The 20970-nt window shown below is 29.8% G+C and overlaps 1 protein-coding gene and 1 long non-coding RNA gene across 2 annotated transcripts in view; one reads left to right on the top strand and one right to left on the bottom strand.

The window, feature by feature from the left end:
• Positions 1 to 5109: 5109 nt before the first annotated feature.
• On the bottom strand, positions 5110 to 6032 carry LOC126744259 (uncharacterized). Its single transcript, XR_007663093.1, has 2 exons — positions 5983 to 6032; positions 5110 to 5688 (listed from the first exon to the last, which is right to left on the bottom strand). It is a non-coding gene; the product is annotated as an uncharacterized LOC126744259 (long non-coding RNA).
• An 8573-nt stretch (positions 6033 to 14605) lies between these two features.
• Positions 14606 to 20970, top strand: part of LOC126743757 (LIM domain transcription factor LMO4-A) — a 211263-nt gene continuing 204898 nt past the window's right edge. Inside the window, exon 1 of the mRNA XM_050450975.1 lies at positions 14606 to 14630. The gene's annotated coding sequence lies outside the window, so the exon portion shown is untranslated. The remainder of the gene's footprint in view (positions 14631 to 20970) is intronic.

Genomic DNA, 20970 nt, shown 5'->3' with positions numbered 1-20970 from the left:
TACTTCCGCATTTCAGTCTTAAAGTACAAAAAGAATGCTGATGAAATGATGTTCTTTATTGAATATGAGAAAAGTATGCAAGAATAAAATTGAATGGTATGAAAGAATTAATTAAGGAGACTTCCATAAGACAAAGTGCGGGGGTATACCTGAAAAATGAAAAATCCTAAACTTTGGAGGTCGATATTTCGACTTCTATAGGCACTATCGACAAAATTTTAACGGTTTTTACTTAGGTTTGTCCTTCTGAATACAACGAGACCATCCGCAAGATTGTAGCTCTTATATTAGCCGAGATTTCGCATTTTTAAAGCCCATTTTTGGCCTTAAAAACGAGGTCGAAAAATGACTTTTTACGAACTTTCAAAGTACTCCCATTCAGTTAGTTCTGCTCGAATCCCATTTCCTCTTTTTTCACTTTTTGAATGGTTGTTTTTTTGAGTAATTTATTACAATTTTTCGTATTGAAATCATTTTATTTATTTATTTACTGTCTGTAATAATTTTTCTATTTTTTATTATTTAACAAAAAATTTAATCTGTCTTTAGGGTGTTTGCAATCTGTATTGTTTTGCTTGATGTTAAACTGTCAAATTTAGAACTTTTATATGTAGGTTTATTAGGTATATGATTAAAGAAAAAGCTGTATTCAATCAGCTCTTAGTTAAGCGTTACTGTTAATAAACGTTACTGAAATTACCATTTTTTTTGATGAAGTGTGGGGCCACAATGTTAAAGACCAGAATCTACCATGGCAGAATTCTGAATTTGTAGGCCTTTTATTTGCGTAAATTTATAACTAGATTTTATAAACTTGTATTTTTTTTTCTTTCTATGCAAATAAAAAATATTTATTATTATTATTATTATTATTATTATTATTATTATTGTATCAAGTGGCTTTGAGAACGGATTGTAGTTTTATTAACGTATTAAATTTCCTGAATAATATATTTTTATATAGGCATACACAAGTATTAAGTTACTTAGGTGCTTATTTTGTACTTATAAATTAATTTTGTGATTATAAATAAATGAAATATCACCATTTAATTCGTATCATATAGAATGGCAATAAAATGATATTTTAAAACCAAATAGTGATTATAGGAACAAATTGGAATAGTTCCATTTCAGAGAAATTAGCTTAAAAAAAAAGGAGAACCCTTAATAATATAAATAATAAAACCTCAGAAGCGACTCGAAATAACCAATTTTATTTTGAGTGAAATTCAAGCCCCAAAATCTAATTTATTTCCGCAAATAATTACCATAAAACCATTTACATAAATCAGCAACACACACACACAGACATACAACTAAGCCCTTTATTCCCATAACACATAAAGGCGAATTAGGGAGTCTATCTGGCTTTAAGAGAACATAAAACCAAGGAAGTGCGCTCCCGCAAGATAGCATAATAGAATGTGTAAAATATGGCTACGACGAGGGTTAAATAAGTGGGAGACGGAGGAGGAGGTAATTTCTACGTAACGGTCAAGACAAAAAAAAAATTATACAACGTAAACTTCATTAGTTTAAATCACATTACCACACGGATATACATTCGAGATGATTTAAATTGATAGTTAGCCTACACCTAGTTTAAAAGCAATCACCTGGGGCGGGGAAAGTCTAAAAAGAGTCTCGCCGATCGCGCTATAAATTATTTAACGCGAACCAGAACAATTTGCTAGTCGTAATTAGGAATATAATGAAGCCTCCTTCTTACTTGGCAAAGATGGCAGCGTTACCATAAATCTTTGGGTCGTAAAGATCACGGAGAGGTGAAAATGGAGCTTATTATGACTAAACCGGTGCAACGTTTATATAAACGTTCAGAAACGAATTATTTCCTGTTGGTGTATGAGAAACGGGAACATTTTAAATTGGACTTTTGGGAAGAAGTCATGAGTCAATAGCTTCCTATGAGAACTTAAGACAGACATCTGAAAATCTCATTTTTACTAGCAAATTAACGTTCACTGTATCGAAATGGCTACCGTTACGTTTTTATCGTTCATTTCGGTGTGATTAATTAAAACGCTCGTGTGTTTTGAACAACACTTGTGATGTGACTTATGCTATTGGTGATCGTTTTTTTTGGATATTGCTAATACCTCATTGAGTACTGGCATCTTTCCAGAGACATGTTGTTCCTGTTCCCAAAGTACAAAACATGAAAATGAATTTCGACCTATTAATACTGTGCCAGTCTATGAGAAGCTTCTAGAAGTTTTAATAATATAATAATAATAATAACGTTTATTAAACAATATACATAATATACTTATTAACCAATACAATAAATAAAAAAATATAAACGTTTAGAAATATCACTGAAGCACACTATAAGCACTTGTGCGTGATTTGTGGTTACATAATCGGGTAAATGTCAATTTTAGGCAATTATGTCCTTATTGGGTAAACAGACTATAACCGGGTTAAAAAGTTCGTTTCAGGGTACACTCAGAACAATATAAACCTGTATGTTGATGTTTCAAAACACCCTGAAACTATTTAAGATTTATTAAATCATTAAAAACCTCTCTACCCTTCAAAAATATCCAGTTTTTGGCTTTGCGTTTAAAAGAGTCAAAGCCTTCAACCATCCTTATATCATTTGGGAGCATGTTATACAATCTCGGAGCAAAATATATTAAGCTCCTCTGTCCATGAGTTTTACGAGTCGTGGTTGGATATGCCAAGTTGTTTTGTCTAGTAGATGAATTTTGGTTGATATTTAACTCTATCTTGTTTTTATTTATATATCTAAGAATTTCTAAATAATAGAGTTGACGCAAATCTAATATCTTACTTTCAGAAAAAAAGTTATCAGTGGGATATATTCTGTCTCTGCCAAAAATGATTTTTAAAAACCATTTTTCAATTGATTTTAATTTTTGTATATATGTTTCAAAAACGCTCCCCCATCCCAAAATACCATAAACTAAATGACTTTGTACAAGAAACATATATACAATTTTTAGATGTGCGGTAGTCAAAAAGTCTCGAAGGTACATAAATTTTGAGAGAAGTCCCCTTAACTTCTGAACCATTTTATCGACATGAAGGTCCCATTTCAACAAATTGTCAATTTAAATACTGAGATATTTAAAAGATGTTGCTTCGGGTATTTCACAATCCCCAATTTTAATGTTGCCAAGCCTTTGAAGGGAACTTCTGTAAGTTGCAAAAGACATGTAGTTAGTTTTTTGTATATTTAAAATTCCACAAAGTCTTTTTTAATTTGGGTTGTTATAATTTGCCAAGACTTTGATCTACAGAGTAAAACGGTGTCATTTGCAATACTAACCAGCGTTCCATTTAAGCTATTTAAGCTTAAGCATGTCGTTTTTTAAAAAGTAAAGGACCCAACATAGTTCCCTGGGGTACTCCATACCTAACATCTCTTTCACTGCTTATGGTTCCATTAAAGTCAACACGCTGCGTTCTATTTGTGAGGTAGCTTTTAAGCAAATCGAAAACGTTGCCTCGGAGTCCACAGCTCTGTAGTTTTTTAAGAGTATCTCATGACAGACAGTATCAAATGCCTTAGAAAGATCCACGAACAGGCATAAGCAAGCTTCAAAGTTTGTGTCAAAGAACAACTTCTTGACCACTGTAACAATAATAAATTGATTGTCCCGGTTCAGTTAGGCTTCCATGAGAATCACTCATGTAGGTCTGTTCTTATAAGCCCTAGACTCTGATAGCCTCGTTTTAGTTGTATTTTTAGATTTTAAAAGAGCATTTGAAACAGTCAGTAGGGAAATTTTAATTAAAAAATTAGAGCATTTGGGAATAAAAAATAATTTTTTGAGTCATACCTATCCAATAAGATTCAATGTGTTAGGTATAAAAATAGTGTGTCTGAAAGTATTAATATCAAATATAATGTGCCACAAGGAACAGTTTTAGGTCCTTGTTTTTATTATATTTTAAAGATATGGTACATGTAACTCAAAAGTTTAAAGTAGTGTTACTTGCTGATGACACAAAGATATTTATAGTGGAAAAAGATATCCTTCAGATGCAGCAGGACATAAATAATGAACAAAATAATTTATTTAACTGGCTCTGCGATAATAAATTGAGTTTAAATGCAAAGAAATCGGAAATTTTGTATTTTTGGTGAATAGTCAAGGGTGGATTCTCTAAATGTTGGCGATATCAGGATTACTGTTAATGGGGAGAACATTTGGTATGAAAGAGAAATTAAATACTTGGGCACAATTTTTGACGCTAACTTAAACTTTCATGCGCATGCAGATAATGTAACAAGAAAATTTTCAAAAAAAGTGGATTTGTTGGTAAAAATTTATGGCTGCGCACAAAATTATTGCTTTATAATGCCATTGCTCTTCCTCATATACAGTACTGCTCCACTTTATTGTATAGCCACGTTAAAAGATGAACTGACTTGAAAAAACGCAGAATAGAGCAATGAGACTGATCTTAAGTTGTAATCGATATACGCCTGTTTTATCCATGTTACGGTTCTAGATATGATGTCTGTAAGCCAAAAAATTAAGTATATTGTCTATCTATTTATTTTAAAATTAAAACATCAAATGCTGCCGGAATACATATGTAAAGAGTTGATGTACATCACTATTTTACAACAAATCGTACATACTTCGTCCTAGTCAACAGATGTATAATACGGTTCAAATGCTCAACTTAATTCTAAACAGAGGCTTGATTGAATATAATAATTTGCCTACAAATATTAAAAACTGTGACAATTTTAATCGGTTTAAAGGCCTCTTGCGAAAATTTTTATCTAAATAGTAAGTTTTTTAAGGTCTTATATAATATTTTTTGTTAATTTTATGTAAAGTATTATATATAATTAGTGTCATTTATTGTTATTCGACACCTTTAGGCTGTGACCTGATGACTTGGCGGGGTATTTCTGAAAAACCGGAGGCGGTGATTGTTCATGGATATCTAATGTCTGCCAGGAAATCGAAATGCCCTCTTGAGCATGGGTCGACCTAGAAAACATGCTCGAAAAATAAATACAAGCCGACCTTGTGATGCAACATCAGCAGTAACATCGATTGTTGATATTTCGAAAATAAAGTGGAACACAACGAATAACAATTTAATTGTATAATGTATTTTTTTAGCAGGATCATATTTTATTTATATATGTAACACATTTTTTGCTAAATAAATATACATTATTATTATTATTATTATTACTATATTTATTTGCTACTATTTAAATGTGGCGCCAATATACCGGCCTCCTAGCGGCGAGGGCAGTTTCGTTAACCTTCAACGTGTCTCCAGAGATGTCGCTGCCGCATACCGAGGGTTAAAAATGTTACGGTACGTATCTTTTTAGTTATGTAATCTAGTAGATCTTTTGTTGCTCCACAAGTGTTACTTTTGCTCGTACTGATTTTTGTTAAATTTGTCCATGAATTCATCGTTCTAACTTCTGATGTCTTTTTCAGGATTTTGCTAAAGTCGCTTTATAAGGAAATTGGTTTACATTCTCTTGTTCATCTTTTTTTTAAAATGGGTACTATTTTTGATTCCTAACTGTAATTTTTCTGGATATTGGTTACTAGTTAGGATATGTTAAGTTTGGTTGTCTTGTCACATTTATTCATCATTTTCTTAGAATGACATTTGGTTGCACATCTGCTTCTGCAAAGTTTATTCCGTTTTTTCCTGTAAAATAATTACTTGTATATTCCAGAAATTTTTAAATATTTTCTATTTTATTTCAGGTAGATACCATCGTGCTGAAAAAAAACTTTGACAACAAAATCTCCTAAATCTCTTGGTCTATTAGAATAATGTTGTAAAAGTTAATTTTATAAGTAATTTATTACTATAATAGACCAGGAGACAATTCCCTACTTAAATTTTAATGTCTCAGTTTTTTTTCGGCACGATGGTACCTGTTTGGAAAAATTATGTAACTATAATTGATTTTTTGAGGTATTTGAACTTTTCTCTTACCTTTTTTAGACTTTTGGAGGCATTTTTTAAAATTTTATGACAGATATTTCAGATAATTTCTTTGACATTTAAAAGTCATTATTAGATTTATATTACTCGCGGTTTTATGGGTTAAGAGACATTTTTATATAAAAAAATATTTGCGAATTTCTAGGAATTTTTGACAACTGAAATTTTCAAAAAATATTGAAAAATTAATTAAGAGGTCAATGATCTTTTAATTATAAAAAAATCAATTTTTTTTTACTATCTAGCCTATTTTTTTCCAAAGACTCAATTTTAATATTAGAGTAATTAGGACGACTTAGTAGCTTCAAACCACTTTTCGAGCAAATATTTAGAAAGAAAAAGAAAATTCCTTAGACATGATTGCCTTGAAACTGATTTATCACTAAAAACTAGTTACTGCAGATTTACAAATCGGGCATCAACATGTGTGGAATAAAATACAACTTTTAATAATTTTTAAATATAACTTTTAATAATTGATCAGCGAGGGTTCTTTTTGATTTATTGAAGAAATGACTGAACACTAACTCTAACTCCTGAGAAATTTACTTACTTTTCAGTTGCCACTAATAAACTCGTCAACTATCGACTTGCTTTCAATATTTCCGAGGAAAAAAATTATATATTCAAATCCAACCCCGTAATTTAACGTTCTCGTGATTATTCCCCCTCAAAGGGGCTCTTTAAAATACCGAAATCGCCAATCAGGGAGCATCAGAATCGTGCTTCTTCTTACATCGTCGTGTATTGATGAGCCCTCGGTGATTACGGAGATTTTCTTCTTCGTATTGCCAATTATTAGCTTTTTATTTATGTTTGATTGTTTCTCGATTGGGCATCGGGTGGTTGCCGACGATGATTGATTCGGGTTTGATGAAATTGCCCCGTAATAAGACGTCATGCTGGGAATACCGAGATTTAATAAGGAGCTCGCGGGGTTCGTTGATGTGCGTTATTCGATGTGTCTGGAATGTGATTATTTTGTGTGAGTGTGAATGGATTTTGATCGATTTTTTTTTCGGTAATTTAGTTTCTTTTTATTGGAAAGTTATCACAGAACTCGTCTCACGAGTTATATACCCCTTATATAGATAGGCATATTGTTATCCTAAGCTTCGGTTAGCATTTATTTTATATCATAATTTTGTTTATGTCTTAAGCAGTTAGTTCAAGCTTGGTTTTGAAGAGAACGGTTACTTTATAATTTTATATATTTTATAAAAGGGTTTTTTTTTAAAGAAAATTTCAACAAAACCAATTTTCAACTGGTCAGTAGGATTTGCCTAAAAACTCCTTTATTAATTGGCAATTCAAAATACGGTCAAGAGTATTTGGCAATTACTATTAATGTAAGTGTAACTTGTATTAATATTATTGTTCCTATCATTCGGAAGGGCTAAAATAAAGTTACATTTTAATAATTTCACAAGACACAGAAAATATAAAATTAGATATAGATATTTACTTATTACAAAAAAATTTGAATAAGAATACAGAAACTCTAGAAGCGAATAATTGTAATTCTAAATTGGCACAATTTAAGCCGGAATAATTAAACTGCGTAGCATTCATTATCTTTAAAAAACAAAAAATTCAACATTCTAACTCTTTGCAAAACGTGGATGAACTTAATAATTTTTTTACAAATTTAAATAAAAACATCCATAATCCGGATTATATATCAATTTATAGAGCATTTTCAACAAAATAACTTATATTAAAAAAAATTGAATTTACGCTCGTAATACAGGGCCTTATAATTGATACTTAAAAACTATAAAGAGTAAGGCATTTGGAGCTGATAATTTAAATATAACTTTAATTTTGCTATGCTGTCCTGCTATACTTAATTCTTGAACTCATATCATAATCGAAAAAACAAGTAAAATATCTCACGGAATTTCATGAAGTTAGATCTATATTAACTCTCTTTGTTCTCTCTAAAGTTTTGTAAAAAATGGAGAATCAAAACAAATTTATCTTATATCTAGAGCCCTTGATAATAATCAAGCCACTGTATCGATTCTTTTGGATTTTACAAAGGCATTTGACATGGTTCACTATAAAATTAAATAAAAATAGACGTAGTATTAAATTGCATTCTCTCTGTTTCTTTCATAAAATCTGTAAATTTTAGTCTCCTCCTTATTTGCTAAGAAAAGTCAGCTACTGAATAGGTGTGCATAACATTAACATAAGACGTAAAAATTTATTAACAATTCCACAATATAATAACGAAATTATTTTAAATGGTCGTTTTTCGTATTCCGTAGCATATCTAATTAACTAGTTTAAAATAAAAAGATTAGTAATTTCTAAAAATATTATAAAAAAAATCTATTCGAACAGATATAACTCTATGTCAATCTCCTTTCTTTACCCTATCCTTTTCCCAGTGTGTACTGATTAAAAGTTAATATTTTTTTTTTATTTAAATATATTAATTACTATTAATATTACTGGTATTACTATTATTATTATTATTATTATTATTTGATTTTTACCTGGGGAACAAAATAAATGATGATAGCTTCTAAAAATAATATTAGAGATCTTCTATACTTACACTGAGCAACTGCCTAGATAAAATATTTGTTTCTTCCAGAAAGTTGAAAAGCAAATTTGAAAATCTTCATTCGTGATAGATCTTTATAAGAAAATCAAAGATATATAGATACTTATATAAGAGAAGCTATTAATATGTTGTCCTTCAAACAATACCCTTTTTAATTTTGCATCGAAAATAGACTAACGTTAAATTGTTGTTTTCAGACTGCATCAAATAAAAAAAAACAGTTTGTTGAAACACCAATAGATATTTGATTAGAATTAATTTTATTATATCCCCTAAACAGCTCATTTAACTCATCTAATTCCCAAACCTATTAAATCTACTACATGTAATCCCCATCATTCCTTCATCTTAATTTATTTGTCTTCCTTTTTATAAACAAACGAAACCGCGGCAAGAACATCAGCAATCAGGGCATCGCTCGCATCACATTTAAATATCTCAATTAAGGCAACACATTTAGAATTTCCATGTTGATTAGGCAGAAGGAACTCTCTCTCTCTCTCTCTCCACCTGCCTCGTGTTCCGACCTAATCTTAATAGCGATCGATGAATTATTATTATTTTCTCGCGGGGGCTCCTCGATGAATAAACATTGTTGGGAATTTGCATTCAACTTGCGCCTCAATGTTCACTTTTTTCCGCTTAAATTTGAATGCAAGTTCAAGTTTACAGGTCAGATGGTCTTAGGCTGACTGAGTTATTCTTCTAGGATCAGTCTGTTTATCACTTTGATAGTTTAGAGTATCACTTTCTTTCATCAGTTCTTGTGGATCAGGAACTCAATTACTTTCTTAGTCCTTGTCGGCCTATCTTGTGAGTATGTTCTTTTAAAAACTCTAATTTTGTTAACAGTTAGACTTATGGAAACTTTCCAAGCAGTAAAGCCTGCTTCTTGTCCAACTTTTCCAAGCATTCCAAAGTTTCTAGATAAGTAGGAGATAAAAAAGAAAAAAAAATACATTTTAAGATTGCACAGCTAGTATGCCATAATTTTAATTGTGACATGCATACTGAAAGACATGACGCCCAAAAAAAATCCCTTTTACCTATGCCGCTGATCATGTCCTATTAAAATCTTTTGGCGCCCAACACATATTTAAAAAAAAAAGAAAAAAAAAAGTACGTTTGTATATTGCAAACTAGCATTCATCAAACGAGATTTTTGTCGATCGATAGTTCGAGTGGAGTGAAAAAAGACTTTTTTGAGTCTTGATCTTTCTTAAGGAAGATGGAAGTACAATATCAAAGAATGAGAGTAAAACGAGGTTGTGTTGGATAAGGATAGGTGAAGACGACTCACAGATGACGATCCATGAAGGGTTGTGTTCTACAGGAAGAAAACAACGAAGATTCTTTAACTGCTTAAATGTGATTCTTATATTCTGTCTGTCAATCTGAGCGACTTGGAAATGATATTTTTTACACTTGCTCGAGGTTGAGAAAATGTGCTAACTTTTTTTTCTTTTGAGAATCTCGAAAAAGAACGACAACGAGTTTTAAAAACAAATTTGTTTTTATACAATTTCCAACAAAAAAATTATTAAAACCTCCTTAGCAGAAACACTACAGAAATTGTGCTAATGAAAGTTCGACCCTGTAGATAGATTTAATATTAAATATGAATAGAGACCCCAAATCATTTAAAGGTTGAAAAGAGATACAATAGGTACAAAATTACTTGAATATGACACCGTTGTTATAAAGGGTTAGACTGCACATATCAGGCACATAAGGGCAGACGTCGAGGGATGAATGGTTTTTGATTAAATTTAGAAAAACTAAAGACATTCCTAAAATCTATCCGAAATTAATCTGAAATAAAGAAGGCACTGTCAAAGGAAACTATGCGTTCTAAGAAAACTGATATTGGGTTAATTGGAAACTGATATCTTTTGCATGTAAATTGGATGCCATCACAACTGGCAAGAAAACATTTAGAGTAAGTCTTCGTAACTTCTCATATTTCCATTATTTTTCTTTTAAAAGCTTCTGTGCACTATTCTTCAGCTTTTAGTGAATAATCATTAAAATCCTTGGACTAGAAGATTTTTTATTCAATTTTAGAAAATTAAGTCTAGTGTCTACTTATGGAATAAGCCAGTATTCCTGGATAACTTTGTCGATAACTTTACTCCGTCTGCTCATATTTGCATTATTTTTCTTTCAAATGCTTCTGTGCACTATTCTTCAGCTTTCAGTAAAAAATCATCAAAATCCTTGGACTAGAAAATTTTTTATTCAATTTTTTGAAAATTTGGTCTAGGGCCTACTGGGAGACTTAACCAGTATTTCTGAACAACTTGGTCAATAACTTCACTTCTACTGCTTACATTTACTTGATTTTTCTTTTGGAATATTCTTCAGACAGTTCGTAAGCTTTAAGTGGAAAAATTATTAAAATTTTTGAACTAAAAAATTTTTTATTAAATTTTTTGAAAATTTGGTCTAGAGCCTATTTGAAGAATTTACCAATATTCCTGGACAAGTTGGTCAATAACTTTACTCCTACTGACTACATTTACATAATTTTTCTTTTAGAATATTCTTTAGGTAACTTTGCAGCTTCCAATAGAATAATCGTCAAAATCCGCAAACTAGAAGATTTTTTATTCAATTTTAGAAAATTAAGTCTATTGTCTACTTGTAGAATAAGCCAGTATCCCTGAATAACTTGGTCAATAACTTCACTCGGTCAGCTCATATTTGCATTAATTTTTTTTCTAAATGCTTCTGTGCACTATTCTTCAGCTTGCAGTAAAAAATGATCAAAATCCTTGGACTACAAAATTTTTTATTCAATTTTTTGAAAATTTGGTCTAGGGCCTACTGGGAGACTTGACCAGTATTTCTGAACAACTTGGTCAATAACTTTACTTCTACTGCTTACATTTACGTGATTCTTCTTTTGAAATATTCTTTAAACAGTTCGTACGCTTCTAGTGAAAAAATTATTAAAATTGTTAAACTAAAAAATTTTTTATAATTTTTTTTGGAAATTGGGTCTAGTGGCTACTTGAAGAATTAACCAGTGTTCCTGGACAACTTCGTCAATAACTTTACTTCTACTGTCTATATTTACATTATTTTTCTTTTAAAATATTCTTTATGCAGCTTTGCAGCTTTCAATAGAATAATTATTAAAATCCGTGAACTAGAAGATTTTTTATTTAATTTTAGAAAATTAAGTCTAGTGTCTAATTATGAAATAAGCCAGTATTCCTAAATAACTTGGTCAATAACTTTACTCCGTCGGCTCGCATTTGCATTATTTTTCTTTCAAATGCTTCTGTGCACTATTCTTCAGCTTCCAGTAAAAAATCATCAAAATCCTTGGACTAGAAATTTTTTTATTCAATTTTTTGAAAATTTGGTAGACCCTGGACTGGGAGAATTAACCAGTATTCCTCAACAACTTGTTTTCTATTTCAGTACTTGGTTTAATTTTATATTTAAATTCATTTTTAGTCTTCAATTTTTTTATATATAATTATCTACATAATCTGTAACGCTGTTATCTTCTGTATAATTCTTAGTATTCATCTAGCTTATAATTGGATTTATTACCTGTAAGGTGGTTTAATGTAAATAAATAGAGAAATAAAACTTCGAAACTCTTAACTGTTTAATTTGTTATATGTCACCTCTTCCCAAAACCATTCACCATTATTATAATTATTATTTATAAATTACCTGTTCGGTAGAATAATGTGGTTTAAAACCAAATTGTGCACTAAATATTACTTCTGCTTACATTTATGTGATTTTTCTTTTAGAATATTCTTCAAGCAGTTCGTAGGCTTTGTGTGGATAAATTATCAAAAATCTTAGACTAAAAATTTTTTTATTAATTTTTTTGAAAATTGGGTATAATGCCTACTTGAAGAATTAACCAGTATTCCTGCAAAACTTGGTCAATATCTTTACTTCGTCTGCTCGTATTTGCATTATTTTTCTTTCAAATGCTTCTGTGCACTATTCTTTAGCTTCCAGTAAAAAATCATCAAAATCCTTGGACTACAAAATTTTTTATTCAATTTTTTGAAAATTTGGTCTAGGGCCTACTGGGAGACTTAACCAGTATTCCTGAACAACTTGGTCAATAACTTCACTTCTACTGCTTACATTTACGTGATTTTTTCTTTTAGAATATTCTCTAAAAAGTTCGTAAGCTTTTAGTGGAAAAATTATTAAGATTCTTAAACTAAATATTTCTTTATTCAGTTTTTTGAAAATTGGGTCTAGTGCATACTTAGTATTCTTAGATAAATGGTCTATAACGTCACCCGTGCTCCTCATATTTACATGATTTTTCTTCTAGAGGCTTTTGTGCACTATTCCTGTGTTTTTAGTAAAAAAAATATCAAAATCCTTGGACTAGAAGTTTTTTTATTTAATTTTTTGAAAACTGGTTATAGTATTTATTTAAAGCATTAACCACTAGTCCTAGATAACTTGGTCTATAACTTCCTAGTACTCATATTACCATAATTTGTCTTTTAAACAATTCTTTGCGCCACTCTTTAGCTTTCAATCAAAAAATTATTAAAATATTTGGACTAGAAAATCTGTTATTCATTTTTTTGAAAATTGGGTCTAATGTCTAATTAGATAATTAACCACTATTATTCAGGAACTTGAGTACATAACTTCACTTCTACTGCTTATATTTGCATAATTTTTCTTTAAGAGACTTCTGTTCACTACTCTTCAATTTTCAATAAAAAAATTATCAAAATTCTTGGATTAGAAACTTTTTTATCCAATTTTTTGTTGGCACATAAAACGCCCTTTTAAAATTTCAAAAATTCCGAAGACATTTCGAAAAAAACCGAATATTCGCGATTTCATTTTTATTTTTTTACGACTCTATTTGAATAGATATAACAAAATAAATTACTCATTCTCATTGCTACTTTCTCTTCTATTTTACAAAATGGTGTTGTCGGATTTTCAAACTGACGTTTCGTATTTGAACTGTCATCATCAAGTTTGTTTTTTTAAATACGGCCCTGGATTTTTTATTTTTAATAATCCGATTAAAAATATATTTTTCGTCTTTCTCTTAGCACACGAGTCCTTATGGAAATATTTATTATTATAAACTTTTTGAATAAGTGCGATACATCATTGGTTTAGGAACATAAGGGGCTCTTAAAATCTGTAATAAAAAATCCAGGGTCGTATTAAAAAAAAACAATCTTGACGATGACGTCAGTTTGAAAATCTGACACCATTTTTCCAAATATCTTCGGAAGTATTCGTAATTTTTGAAATTTCAAAAGGGCGTTTTAATGTGCACCAAATTGCACAACTTTGCATCAATTTACCCGACCTCGTATCTTTTCTAGTTTACGAATTTGGGACACCCTGTATAATATGTTGACTAGCACTGAAAATAATGATGACCTTATTGGCAATTCTCCATCTTAAGTGCAAAACGGGTCTTTGAATTGAACAGAGGAGTCATGAAGATAAACCTTCAAAAGGTCCATCAATTCCTCCAGTAAGAATATAGTGCATTGCGCTATAATAATGTTAAAAGAGATTCTTCGATGGGCAGATTTGTATAAAGACTCTCAACATCAAACTTATTTACTAGCAACTTACGCACATTAGTAGAACAAATCTTTTTTCTCTTCAAATACCCCAAGATCTGGATATAATCTTATTAACGTAACAGATAAATCCCAAGAGAACATAACGGTAAGAAACAACATAATTATTATTATTATGCTGAAAGAAACATACATATACGCGAGCAATAAAATTACAAGGCCACATATTATACGAGAGGCGATCGACATAACTTGAATTCACACGTGCCCGAGATGCGTGTATTCGATATAATTGAAATTTAATTGATGCATTAAATTTGAAAAAGAGAATAAAATAAAATCGTCACAAAGTTGATCGGTAGTTCGGGTTTCTCGTATAAGCGCGTTTAAAATGTCCAACTGTACCAAACGGAAATTTGTCACCGTTTATGATCCGTGCAAGCGGGGGTCAAGCGATTTGTCGTCGTTGTTGTTGTTGTTGAAACTAGTTTGAAACTTTTAAACATCAGGTAAAGTGGACGCGATAAACTTCGGGTTTACCATCCGCGAAACCATAAAATACTTAACCGGCGACCATAACCTTAATGTCTTTTATAGTTTTGGTCAAGGGACGTGGATAATAAAGTGATTTTTTTTTCTGATCATGTAGAATCTAAATCATTTTATTTATTAATATAAGTTAAATTGTTAGTACTTGCTTTTTTATAATTAAAAATTGCACTTGTTATGTCAAACTTACTTGCTTTAGTATAACCATTATTTTTTAAATTAGTTTGAGTTCCATATACTTGGTATAAAAATATGAATAGTATTCTGGTATTATTAGATTTTTCTAAGGCCTTCGATATCATCATCATAATTTATTATTGACTAAAGCAAACATGATGGATTTAACAGTGATTCTTTCATTTTTCTTGCAGTTATATTTATCCAACAGAAGTTACCGAGTATTCTCAGATAATAGATATTCAGATCAAATCATTATCACTGTGGTGTCCGTCAACGTTCTTTGCTTTTCAAAATTTATACAGCTGATGTATCAAGATCGTTGATATACAAGCATTAGCTGTTGTCGCTCAAATTTACTTTAGATCCATAATTCTACATCAATCAAGATTGAAAATCGCTACTTTATTAAAATTCCATAATTTAAAATTAAATTTGTTAAAAATTCTAAAATCTAATATTAAAATTTATATTGATGGTACAATATTGGCATATGTTGAGTCTGCTAAGAATTTAGAATGATTTTGAACGATTAATTAAGATTTAAAGAACACTTTAGAATAATAGACATATAATAAATATTGAGTTATTGAAACAACTGTGTGATTCTCTTATACTGTCGCACCCTAATTACTGTGATTCTCTTTGGATCTTGTAAGTACAAATGCTTAAAATGCTTGTCAACGTTTTCTATATGGTTTAAAGAAGTTTGATCATATATTTCAAATGGGGATATATAAATGAAAATTCGATTTTTTGTCCTATTTTCTATATATCATTTTCTAATTAATTCTAAGTTAATAAAAATGATCTTTGTGTGTTATCGCTATCGCTTTAAAAAATCACAATAATACCGAAGTTAAATATTTAATAATTAACAAAGTCAGAACAGTTTTTGATATTAACTTGTAGATGCTTTTTATGATAAATTAATATTGATGCCATTAAATGCAAATTAGGACTTTTTAGTTCTTAATAATCATTAAGATAATCATTTATATATTTAGGTCTAGGTAATAGGAGATCATCTGAATATCATCCATAAAAGTATTTATTTATGGTAGAATTAACTGAAGCTTAACCTGCACCTATTAAAACTAAGAATTGATTATTGAAATAATTTGAATAATAAAATGAAATATTATTAATTAGTAAGCCAACAGTAATGATATTCGCTTGTTATCTCTATCAATTTTAAAAATCACTTTAATATTGAAATTACGTATTTAATATTTAATGGAATCACTATAAAAAAGTACAGTGTCAAATCCAAGTAAAAAGCTACTATAGGACCAACAGATCGGTTAATATTACAATTTTTACTGATATTTTTTGCTAAAATCACTACAATGATTCATCAATTCATTCTATGGAGTATCGAAAATATTATCTTTGACATATTAAAACCAATAATTAGGTTTTTTAGTTAGTGGCTACTTTTAATGATTTATTTGATGTATGCTTACCTACATTCTTAGGTATTTAATCAATTTTGGGTTGATTATTGAGTTACTGCTAATAATAGCAACAATAATTTAATTATTATTGGGGTCAGAAAGAGATTGTTTGTTTTAAGGAAATTATCTGATTAGAATTGATATTTTATCTAGAATCACTATACTAATTGATTAGTCAATTTGAGGCAATAATATAAATATCAGCCATCACTATCACAACAATAATATTCTCTAAATCATGATTTATGTTTTAAAAGTTGGCATAAGCCATTCTTAAGGTTCTGTGGAAAAATAATGCAAATTCATGCATCGGAAATCTTTTAATCAATATTTTTATAAGGCGAGGGACAACATTCATGCAATCCGCTTTACAACTCGACTTTTCCTTTTTTTTTATCATTTTTTTGCTGTAAAAGTCAATCAACAATTTCAGGTCAATAAGACTTTAACTAAATCTTAAGGAATATGTTATTAATTTTCAGACTTTACGTATTCCTGATCAAGATCTGAATTTTATGTTTTGCAATTTACAACAGTGGATATCTAATCAATTTTATTATAAGAGAAGTTGATTTACTTTCATTGTAAACTGGGTAGATCACCTTTAAAGTTAAAATATTGATTATTTAGTTGATTGAAAAGATTTGTTTGAATCACTGAATATTGATAATTTTATTCTCTTAAATTATGATGATGATTTGAAAAAAAAATTGATTAAAATATTATATATAAAGAGAACTATTTAGTCAAATATTATAAGTTAGTAAATTATGAAAATTTAATTTTTATTATTTTTTTTAGGCATTTGGGTACATTTCTGTTTTTGGCTATGTGGAGAAAAATTTTAATTTACTTGCTCTATTGCTCCAATTTCTAATTTTTAATTAACGGAATAAATTAAATCATAAAATTCTAAATTATTACAAATATATTCTGGAATCTGTGGCAGTAATTGATTGATATCAATACGATATTTATTGATTATTAAATTAATTAGATAATTACACCAAAACTAGACCACTAAAAGTTTGTTGATTCCATGAAACTGACTTAAAGAAAAATTATATGATCAATTCCAGGGAACCTAATTAACCTAATTGCTAATTTGAATCATACAAAACATTCTGGTAAATATGGATCAATAATCGCTTCATGAGTCCCATTTAATGAATCGCAATAAATGTTTGGTTGAACTGATTCTATGTGATGATAAGAGGATAATAAAAGCTTATCTGAATCACTAATCAATTATGAATCATAGTGACGATTAATTAATTAATTTTCTTGCGAATTTTACTATTCCCAAAATTTAAAACGTGAAAATACCCTAAAGGTCGTAAAATGTATGTATAAACTCCACAATTAAAAAATATATTATATATTGTTCAATTAGTTAATTAATTAAACTAGGGCCGGAGGCGGCCCGGTAAACCGTAAGATAAAAACGCTGTTTTAAAATTAGCAAACAAAATAAATAATTAAATTAATTATTTTGGCTGACGCACAAAATGCTTTTCATTAAAATATAAAATTAATTAAAAAACGAATTTATATTCGGAGGCCACGCCATGTGATTACCTAAATATTGGTTTTCAATTGAATTTAGTATAAAACAATTATGCGCTGCCCCCTCCGCCTCTCTCTCTCTCTCTCACTCTTTTCCACTCTGAAATATAATGAAACCCTTTTATATGTTCAAGAGTTAACATTTTTCAACGTACAATACTTTAATTAATTTTATTTTCAGTGAATTATTGAGAGAAAAATAGGCACTTTTATGGACATTCGGGGCGAACAATAGGATCGTGTAAAAAAATTAATTTATTATTATTTGAATGGTATATAGAGGATTTATTTCGTTGAATGACAAATCTCGATTGTTTAAAAGAACGAAAAAATTTCATCCCTTTTTTTGGAACAAGATTAAAATTTCGTAAAAGGATATTTTCACTTTAAGAATTTTACGATTAATTAAAAGAAAAAAAATGAACGAATTAGTCTCCACTATGATTTATAAAATCATCAATTTAGTAATTCAAATAAGCTTTTATTACCCTAATATCCGTTAAATGATGCACACAGAATCAATATTCTTTGACTCAACAAAATATTTACTATGATTCATAATTAATCAATTTAATGATTTTAATTAGCAGTTATTATTTAATGATCGTTGAAATGACAACAAGAAATTTTAGTTTGAAATATTTTTTTAAGCAATTATTTTATTATAGATACTATAAATAAAATATATTGATCAAGTTTCTTGGAATTGATTAAATCATCTTTCCTTAAGTCAGTTTTATGAAATTGATAATTTTTTTGATATCTATCGATTATTGCTACGGATTCCCGTATATATTCATATTAATTTAGAACATTTTAAAAGTCAATTTTTTCCACAAATTAAAAATTAACCAAAATTCCTGGAAGGAAACATAAATTAATTAATTTATTCCAGACGGTTCTCAAAAACAAATTAATTAACTACTCTTAGGCATTTAAGGCAAATTTTTATATATAAAAAAATTAAATAAACTCGTTTAGGAAGTATAGATAAAACTGCTTTCAGACATTTGAAGTAAGTTTTTACATTTTCCAGGTATTATATATTAAAAATGCCTGGAAGAAAGCAAAATTAATTAATTTATTCCAGGCAGTTGAGGTAAATTTAGATTTCTCTCCAGATATACAAAAAGAGAAATTGACCCCAATGCCTAAAAAAAGAAACACAGATTAAAATTCACTAATTTGTAACATTTCATTAAATAGTCTTCATTTACCAGCATCAAATTATTTCTTTTTGTTTGTTACCATATTCAGTGATTAGGTCCATCAACTTAATAATCAATATTGTAGCTTTGAAGGTAATTTACCTAATTTACAACGCAGTTGATTTAACTCTTCTTATAATGAAATTGATTAGGTATCCAGTGTTGTGATTATTAAGAAATATTTAAATAATAATCAGTAATATTTGGATAAGTAATATTTTTATTACTTAATTTTTTTTATTGATATTGAAAAATTGCTTACGCTATCTCTTAAAGCAAAAATCGGTAAAATAGAAATAGTAAAGATTGAGTTCTAAAGCGGATTACTACGAATTGTATGAATTTTGTCCATAATAATATGAAAATATCGATATGGCATTTTTGATGCCCATTTTTGGCCTCAAAAACGGACCTGGAAAACGACTTTTTCAGGATTTTCAAAGTGCTCTCATTCCCTTAGTTCTACTCGGATCCTGTTATAACCCGGTATTTTCGTAATCTAGGTGACCCAAATAAGACGCTCGTATACTTAGTTTAATTTCGAAAAAAATCAATTTTTGGTGAAAAAATTCGGTACGGGGGGGTATACCCGAAAAATGAAAAATTCCAAACTTTGAAGGTCGATATCTCGGCTACTATGGGAGCTATCGGGAAAATTCTAACGGTTTTGTCTTAGTTTCGTCATTCTAAATCCAACGAGACTATCCGCAAAGTCGTAGCTTTTACGATAGCCGAGATATGGCATTTTTGATGCCCATTTTTGGCCTCAAAAACGGACGTCGAAAACGTCTTTTTCAGGATTTTCAAAGTGCTCTTATTCCCTTAGTTCTGCTCGGATCCTGTTATAACTCGGTGTTTTCGTAATCTAGGTGACCCAAATAAGACGCTGGTATACTTAGTTTGATTTCGAAAAAAATCAATTTTTGGTGAAAAAATTCGATACGGGGGGGTATACCCGAAAAATGAAAAATTCCAAACTTTGAAGATCGATATCTCGACTTCTATGGGAGCTATCGGGAAAATTCTAACGGTTTTGTCTTAGTTTCGTCATTCTTAATCCAACGAGACTATCCGCAAAGTCGTAGCTTTTACGATAGCCGAGATATGGAATTTTTGATGCCCATTTTTGGCCTCAAAAACGGACCTGGAAAACGACTTTTTCAGGATTTTCAAAGTGCTCTCATTCCCTTAGTTCTGATCGGATCCTGTTATAACCCGATGTTTTCGTAATCTAGGTGACCCAAATAAGACGCTGGTATACTTAGTTTGATTTTGAAAAAAATCAATTTTTGGTGAAAAAATTCGATACGGGGGGGTATACCCGAAAAATGAAAAATTCCAAATTTTGAAAGTCGATATCTCGGCTTCTATGGGAGCTATCGGGAAAATTCTAACGGTTTTGTCTTAGATTCGTCATTCTGAATCCAACGAGACTATCCGCAAAGTCGTAGCTTTTACGATAGCCGAGATATGGCATTTTTGATGCCCATTTTTGGCCTCAAAAACGGACCTGGAAAACGACTTTTTCAGGATTTTCAAAGTGCTCTCATTCCCTTAGTTCTGCTCGGATCCTGTTATAACCCGGTGTTTCCGTAATCTAGGTGACCCAAAAATTGTACGCCATAGATTTTTATAATTTTTTCATATAACCTTGAGAATGGCTTATGCCAACTTTTTAATCAAAAATCATGTTAATATTTTGATCATGGTTCAAAGAATATTATTGTTGTGATGGTGATGAGTGATATTTCTAATATTGCCTAAAATTGATAAGTCATTAATCAATAATAGTGATTTTAGAAAAGATTTCAATATTAATCGGATTAGTTCCTTAAAAAAAACAATGTGTTTCTTATATAGTCAGTCATTCTCGAACTGTATTTTAATAAATA

The sequence above is a fragment of the Anthonomus grandis genome, chromosome 13, assembly GCF_022605725.1.
Source record: "Anthonomus grandis grandis chromosome 13, icAntGran1.3, whole genome shotgun sequence".
Taxonomy (NCBI): Eukaryota; Metazoa; Arthropoda; class Insecta; order Coleoptera; family Curculionidae; genus Anthonomus; species Anthonomus grandis.
The sequence above is the reverse complement of the archived record's forward strand: the minus strand, read 5'-3'. Positions and strand labels throughout refer to the sequence as shown.